Below are 6932 nucleotides of genomic sequence, written 5' to 3'. Positions count from 1 at the left end.
TTTTATGCAGGAGAATGGAGACCGGTTAGGGCAGACCAGCGGAAGTGAGTGCGTTCCTGTTTTAAACACACTCCTTTTCTTTTCTCCTCTAAAATCACACAAAATGACTTCAAGGCCGACATTGGATTTGAGACGTTCCTGTCTGCAGCTCCCTTGCTTGACTCTGCACAGAAACACGCGTCCTGGCATAGCAGAACACTTTTGACTCAGAAATAACGTTGGAGACACCAAGCACATCGGTTTTGCGCTCCTGAATCACAGCTGGCATTGACGCTGTCCACTTCATCTGTGTGTCATTGGCATGAGTCACCGCAGGGCAGCCTCTGGGCGCACGGATGGGCTGCACCCCACGCGGCTCCCCAGAGAAGGAGCCCACCCTTCTCACAGCCGTCCTCACCCCTGCCCACCCAGGCCGGCCTCACCCACGTCCCTCACCTTGTCCGGTCCAATAGGTAGAAAACACATCTGTTTCCAAGCTTGCATTTCTTTAGTTATGGGAAAAAATGAGCATTTTCAATGCTTTTTAGCCATGTGAGTTGATTATTTCCTGGAAAAATTATTTATTTCTTCCTATTTTTCTTATGATTTTGAGAAAGTTCCTCTTATAGCACGATTCCAATTATTTGTCATATAGGCTGTGAACATTACCAATGTTTTGCATTTTTTAAGGTTTATTTTATTTATTTGAAAGGCACAGTGAGAGAGAGAGAGAGAGAGAGAGAGAGATCTTCCATTCACTGGTTTGCTCTCCAAATGCCCACAACAGCCAGGGAGCCAAAACAGGCCAAAGCCAGGAGCCTGAAACTCCGCCTGGGTCTCCCGCATAGGTGGCGGGGACTCCAGCACCCGGACCGTCCTCTGCTGCTCTCCCAGGCACATCAGCAGGGAGCTGGATGGGAAGTGGAGCAGCCGGGACTTCAACGAGATGTCGGCACTGAAGGCAGTGGCTTAATCCACTGCGCCAACACGCCAGGCTCACGTGGTTTTACTGTTAATTTGTTTATGAGCTATTTTAGCACCCAGATGCTTGTAACTTATAAGTTTAAAAGATCTGACAGTTTTTCTTTGTGTGTGCTGATTGGGGTATTATGCGCAGAAAGTCATACCCAGCTGCAGCATTTTCTTACTAATATTTCTTTCCAACCATTTAAAAAAAGACACACTCCCATGATTGCGTGATTTCATTTAGAAAGAATCTGTCTGACGCAGCTGGAAGGTATTTATCTCATCAAGTGAGATAAGGGTCTCAGCTAAACAGTTCACCAATTATCGCATCACCAGATTGAATCATTCGTCCTGGCAGCAATTACATGAGCCGCCCTCGGGGTGAGGGGGGAGTCAGTGCTCTTCCCTGGGGCGCCCTGCTCACGCCTTCCAGTGATACGGGAGGAGGGCTGGACAGGTGCTGTGCGGCCCAGACAGCAGCGACCGGAGCTTGGCGAGAAGGCAGTGGTGGTCACTGGAGGCAGAAATCTTTTTCAAAGATTTATTTATTCATTTGAAACTCAGTGTTACAGGGGGTGGGAAAGGGAGACAGAGAGAGAGAGAGAGAGAGAGAGGTCTTCCATTTGCTGGTTTGCTCCCCGAATGACCACAGTGGCAGGGCTGGGCCAGGCTGAGACCAGGAGCCAAGAGCTTCTTCCGGGTCTCCCACATGGTGGCAGGAGCCCAAGAACTTGGCCCATCTTCCACTGCTTTTCCCAGGCCATTAGCAGGGAGCTGCATCAAAACTGGAACAGCTGTGACTCAAATTGGCACCCAAATGGGATGCTGGCATAGCAGCACCACCAGCCAGCTAGCCCCGAGCCAGTTCTAAATGCGAGAGGACCACCCGTGCCGATCGCCAGGGTGGGAATGGTCACCTTGGCGAGGGTCTCTCCATCCCAGCACGGACCCACAGGAGCTCGTCTGGCCACCTGTGGCGGGCGGTCGTACCAAGGGGCTTCCGAGTCCTCTCCCACCCGAGTCCCCGAGTCTGTCTGGGCGGCGACGACTGAGGGGTACATCTCCATAACTCGACACTGGACAAGGAGGATCCCAGGGCTGAGGGCGCTGGGCACATCGGGACGAGCAGACCTTGTGGGCAGGGTCTCAGAGGGGCAGCAGCTCAGTCACCCGTGGTCTCCGTGTGTCCGGTTCACAGTGGGCACCCTTGACCCAGTGCAGCCCCGTGTGGGAGCCCAGCACAGGGACCGACGGCAGGCGTGTGCTCGCTCTCGTGGCACGGGATCTGGTATCTGGGAAACTATTTGCTCTGTTTATTCTGAGCTAAAAAAATTGCATCTTGTTTGTGTGTGGTTGTTCAAGACAGAGAAAAATTAGGACGTCTAAATTTACCAAATGCTAAATATATAATTGTTCCAATGCAAACTACAGAGTTATTTTCCCACCTGGTAGAAACGTGTAGGGAATGATGACCCTAGGCTCCCACGGGCAAGGGGAATGGCGCGTTTCTTTATCTTGGGAATTATTTCTGGGACAGCCTGGCATTTCCTCCATTAATGGGATGGGGTCAAGGTCATCCCATCTATTTAAAGGGCAGGACACTGGGTCCCTGAGTTCAAAGGACAAGGCACAGTGCCCATAGTTGGTGTTCTCAGCAGAAGCCATGGGGATCTGGCCAGTGCTGCTATGAGAACAAACAGTAGCCATGGCCTTGTAAGGGCACAGCTCCGGGGAGCTCAGGTCCCCTTGTGGCCAGTGCCTGGGACCATGAGAGCGAGGCCCATGCCCGTGAAGACGTCTGCTGAGGTCCAGGACCGAAAACGAAGGGCGAGGGGCCTGGAACCCTGGGGAGGGCCACCCGGCCCGCACAGGCCTGGTTTGCTCTGTGGGGTGTGGGGTAGGGGGAGCAGAGACGGAGCTAGGAAGCTGGCCAGACCTCCTTGCCAGCTTGGAGTGGATCGTTTCATTCTAGCCATGGTGACAAGTGCCCCCTGGGGTGGCCAGAGAACATGGCTGCAAGAACATGGACCCCGAAGGCAGAGCCTGAACCCCCGCTCCATGGCGTCTGTCTCTCTCCTGCAGGTTACAGGTCCTTCCTGGGCCCCCACTTCCTATTTTGCCCCTGGGACGTGAGGGTGACGGGTAGCACCCCTCCCCGAGTTTCGCCTCGTCTCTCCCGCATACAGGTGCACCCGTGTGTGTCTGTATAAGGGCTTCGTCCTAGCGTTCATTCAAAATGTGAGCTGGATGCCAGCCAAGTGACAGAGACCGTGGCCCTGCTCTCGGGGACCTAAGGAGCCCCCTGCCCCTTGTGTGCTCAGGCAGAACAGGAACTCGTAGCTTTCTGAATTCTTCCTTGGACTCACACTTGGAGGCGTCGGTGCCGAAGCCAGCTCAGAAATGACACCGGGCAGTGATTTCCTGTAGGAGGCTTCCCTGGGTATGACGACCAGGGGACGCAGTGGTGGGAGGGGCCGAGGGTGGCGCCGGCTGTCATGGGAGGCAGTCACACCCAGAGTGGGCAGGCAGGGGACGCTTCCTCCCAGAAGGGGACAGCAAGCAGTCTCCACTCAGATCCGGCCGGCCCCTACCAGGTACGTGCCCAGTGGCCCAGAAATTACACATCTCTTTACACACAGCCCATCAAAAAAAGGCAGACATCAAAGACCCCCGCGCCGGCTCCGGGCCGTGTGGTCCCCACAGCCTGGCCTGCTCTCGGCCTCTCTCTCCTGCCAGACACACTCCCACTTGGTCCCAGCTCCCATCCAAGTCTGAGCCTCACCCTGCCTCTCGGCCCTGAACTTGAGCATTCCGGCCCTGAACTTGAGCATTTGCATCTGGCCCTCCCCTCTCCTGACCTCGGGGGCCTGGGCTGTCTCCTGTGGGGTTGCCAGATGCAGAGCCGGGAGCCCACTGGAGCCGGCATTCCGGAAAAGCGATCGGGGTTTGAAGTGGAGGTTTGCCTGGATGTCCCATATTTCTCTTCGCTAAGCCTGGGGGACTCTTCTGTGCTCCGAGCTACCTTGGCGCTCAAATTCCCAATTCCGAAGGGTGGGTGTCGCTGTCCCCCTCGTCCCTTTTGCTCCACGCAGGGAAACGAGGGGCTCTGTGCATGGGCCCTTCCTCCCCCACAGCGAGGGAGGGAGGGTCTCACGCAGGCACATGCTCACGAGCTCCGTTCCCAGGGCGGTCGCCCGCACTCAGCACAAGATCCGCCGTGGCTCTCACCCAGGTAACTGACACTTTCTTTTATTATTATTACAAATGTGCTAGGCTTCAGGCAAACAGATGAATTGGAGTGTCTGGGTCTCCCACAATTCCCAACGTCCTCCTTCGCGGCTCAGGCTGTCTGGGTTTTGCTTTCACAGATGCCGGGCCAGGTTTCTATCCCTCAGACAGAAATGCTCCCCACGCCGCCGGCTCCTCCCCCAGGGCCGCGTGAAGTGGGAATCCGGCCTGCGGCAGAGGAAAACCAGCCCGTGGAGAAGAGACGGCGTTTGCACAGTGGCATTCTCACGGGGGCCGCAAATTACTCGTGGAGCAATCGGGGACTGAAAGCGTGGTGGAGGGTGCCGCCGGCCGCCTGTCCCCAGGTCCCCCGGCCCGGCTTAGCGGGAAGGCACGGAGCAGCTGCTGCCGATTAGCACGGGGAGCAGGCGCGTCAGCGAGGCGACACCTGCTGCAGGCTCAGACTGAGTCTGGTCAGAAGATTCCGTACACCTGCTCCCCCGCGTTCTTCACGTGTAGACTCGAATCTGAAACCCAGGGCTCGGCCCAGACACGCAGAAGTGGGCACGAGTCCGAAAGTTCTTGACGTGCCTGGGGGAGCTCGCACATCGGCTGCCGCAATCCACGGCCGTGGGGGAGTGGAGCTCTGAACTCGGGACGCTCACGGTGACGGACGGCCGGGAGAGCTCGCCCATTCCGCGGCTTCAGGGTGGCCTCCTGGGGTGAGATCTCAGTTCCCAAGTTCTGTTCAGAAACAGGGAAAGGAGACGGGCAAGGTCTCACCATTAAAAGTAAATGAGGTCTTTTTTCTTTTTTCTTTTCTTTTCTTTTCTTTTTTGACAGGCAGAGTGGACAGTGAGAGAGAGAGACAGAGAGAAAGGTCTTCCTTTGCCGGTGGTTCACCCTCCAATGGCCGCCGTGGTCAGTGCGCTGCAGCTGGCGCACCGCGCTGATCCGATGGCAGGAGCCAGGTGCTTCTCCTGGTCTCCCATGGGGTGCAGGGCCCAAGCACTTGGGCCATCCTCCACTGCACTCCCTGGCCACAGCAGAGAGCTGGCCTGGAAGAGGGGCAACCGGGACAGAATCCGGCGCCCTGACCGGGACTAGAACCCGGTGTGCCGGCGCTGCAAGGCAGAGGATTAGCCTAGTGAGCCGCGGCGCTGGCCCAAATAAATAAATAAATTAAAATAAAAGTGTCAGCAGGGCTCTATTCTTCTGAGGCCGCTGTTCCCAAGCTTGCTAATGGCCCCCTGCGTCCCCCGGGGCCTCCCGCTGTGTGTGTCTGTGCCCTGATGGCCTCTTCTTGGGAGGTCACGGTGTGGATCAGGACCACTAATGACCTCACCTTACCCTAACACCTCTGTGAAGACGTGTCTCCAAATACAATCTGCAGAACTGGTGTTCAGACTCTAACAGGACTTCCAGGGACACAGTACTCTGCCCGTTCCAGAGCCCGCCTGGCCCGGCCAGGCCTTCAGGGGGACAAGGGTTGGCCAGCTCCATGACAAAGCATCCCACATGGTACCCAGAGACGTCCCCTCTTCTGCCATCTGAAAGCAGGGACAAAGCCTGCCTCCTCCCGAGGTTGGTTCAGGGTTAAATGAGGCGATGGATGCTGAAGACCTGGCCCTGGGCTCGCTCAGTGACCACACAGGGGCCACTGGGGTCAGAGACCTCAGTCACTGCGGATTAACGCGGTGAGCAGACGGGACACAGCACTCCACCAGCCTTGGCATCTGCCGGCGTAGACGGTGACAGCTGAGCGAGGAGGTGGCGAGGGGACGAGCGCGCAGTGAGGCCCGTTTGGGTGGGGGGGCGTCCTCTGGGGCTACAGCCGCTCCCCTGGGGGTGCTGCTCCCCACATCATGAACGCTTTTTCCTTTTTTATTTTTAAGATTTTACTAATTTATTTGATAGGTAGAGTTACAGAGAGAGAGAGAGAAAAAGGTCTTCTATCTGCTGGTTCACTCCCTAAGTGGCCGCAATGACCAGGGCTGGGCTAGGCAGAAGCCAGGAGCCAGGAGCTTCCTCCAGGTCTCCCACCTGGGTGCAGGGGCCCAAGCACTGGGGTCATCTTCCGCTGCTTTCCCAGGCCACAGCAGGGAGCTGGATCGGAAGTGGAGCAGCCAGGACGAGAACCGGCGCCCATATGGGATGCCAGCACTGCAGGCAGCGGCTTTACCCGCTACACCACAGTGCCCGCCCTGGTTCCTTTTCCTTTTAAGATTTGTTTATTTGAAATGCAGAGCAACACAGAGACAGAGGGGGAAAGACAGACACAAGATCTTCCATCCTCCGGTTCACTCCCCAGTGGCCTGCCACTCTATCGGGTCTCCCACACCTGTGCAGGACCCAAATACTCGGGCCATCTTCTGCTGCCTTCCCAGGCGCATCAGGACTTGGATCTGAAGCGGAGCAGCCGGGACTTGAACAGGGGCTCCCAGACGGGAGGCTGGCGTGGAAGCCGCAGCCTAACCGGCTGTGCCGCAACCCCAAATGCTCTTCACTGAGATCTTTGCCAGGCTGGGACTCCCATGGGTGCCCCGAGTCAGCTACCCCCTGGCTTCCCCCGTCCCTGCCCTGTGCTGGGAGGCTGAGCTGCGTGGGCCGTGCTTCCCAGTGTGCACAGGACTGAACTGCTAGCACGGCGAGGCCAAGTTCTCAGTGTGTGGGAGAGTCTGTCAGCTGCAGGAGCGGCCATGCAGGCACGGTGGGGGCAGGGGCTCCTGGGCCCGCTGGCTTCTGCGGGGGCGGGGGTG

General features: G+C 57.1%; 1 long non-coding RNA gene across 1 annotated transcript; it reads left to right on the top strand.

The window, feature by feature from the left end:
• The first annotated feature begins 1251 nt into the window (after nt 1-1251).
• On the top strand, nt 1252-5572 carry LOC138848902 (uncharacterized). The gene is made up of 2 exons (XR_011387042.1): nt 1252-4177; nt 4314-5572. It is a non-coding gene; the product is annotated as an uncharacterized lncRNA (long non-coding RNA).
• The last annotated feature ends 1360 nt before the right edge of the window (nt 5573-6932 follow it).

Source organism: Oryctolagus cuniculus, chromosome 3, assembly GCF_964237555.1.
Source record: "Oryctolagus cuniculus chromosome 3, mOryCun1.1, whole genome shotgun sequence".
NCBI classification, from domain to species: domain Eukaryota; kingdom Metazoa; phylum Chordata; class Mammalia; order Lagomorpha; family Leporidae; genus Oryctolagus; species Oryctolagus cuniculus.
The sequence above is the reverse complement of the archived record's forward strand: the minus strand, read 5'-3'. Positions and strand labels throughout refer to the sequence as shown.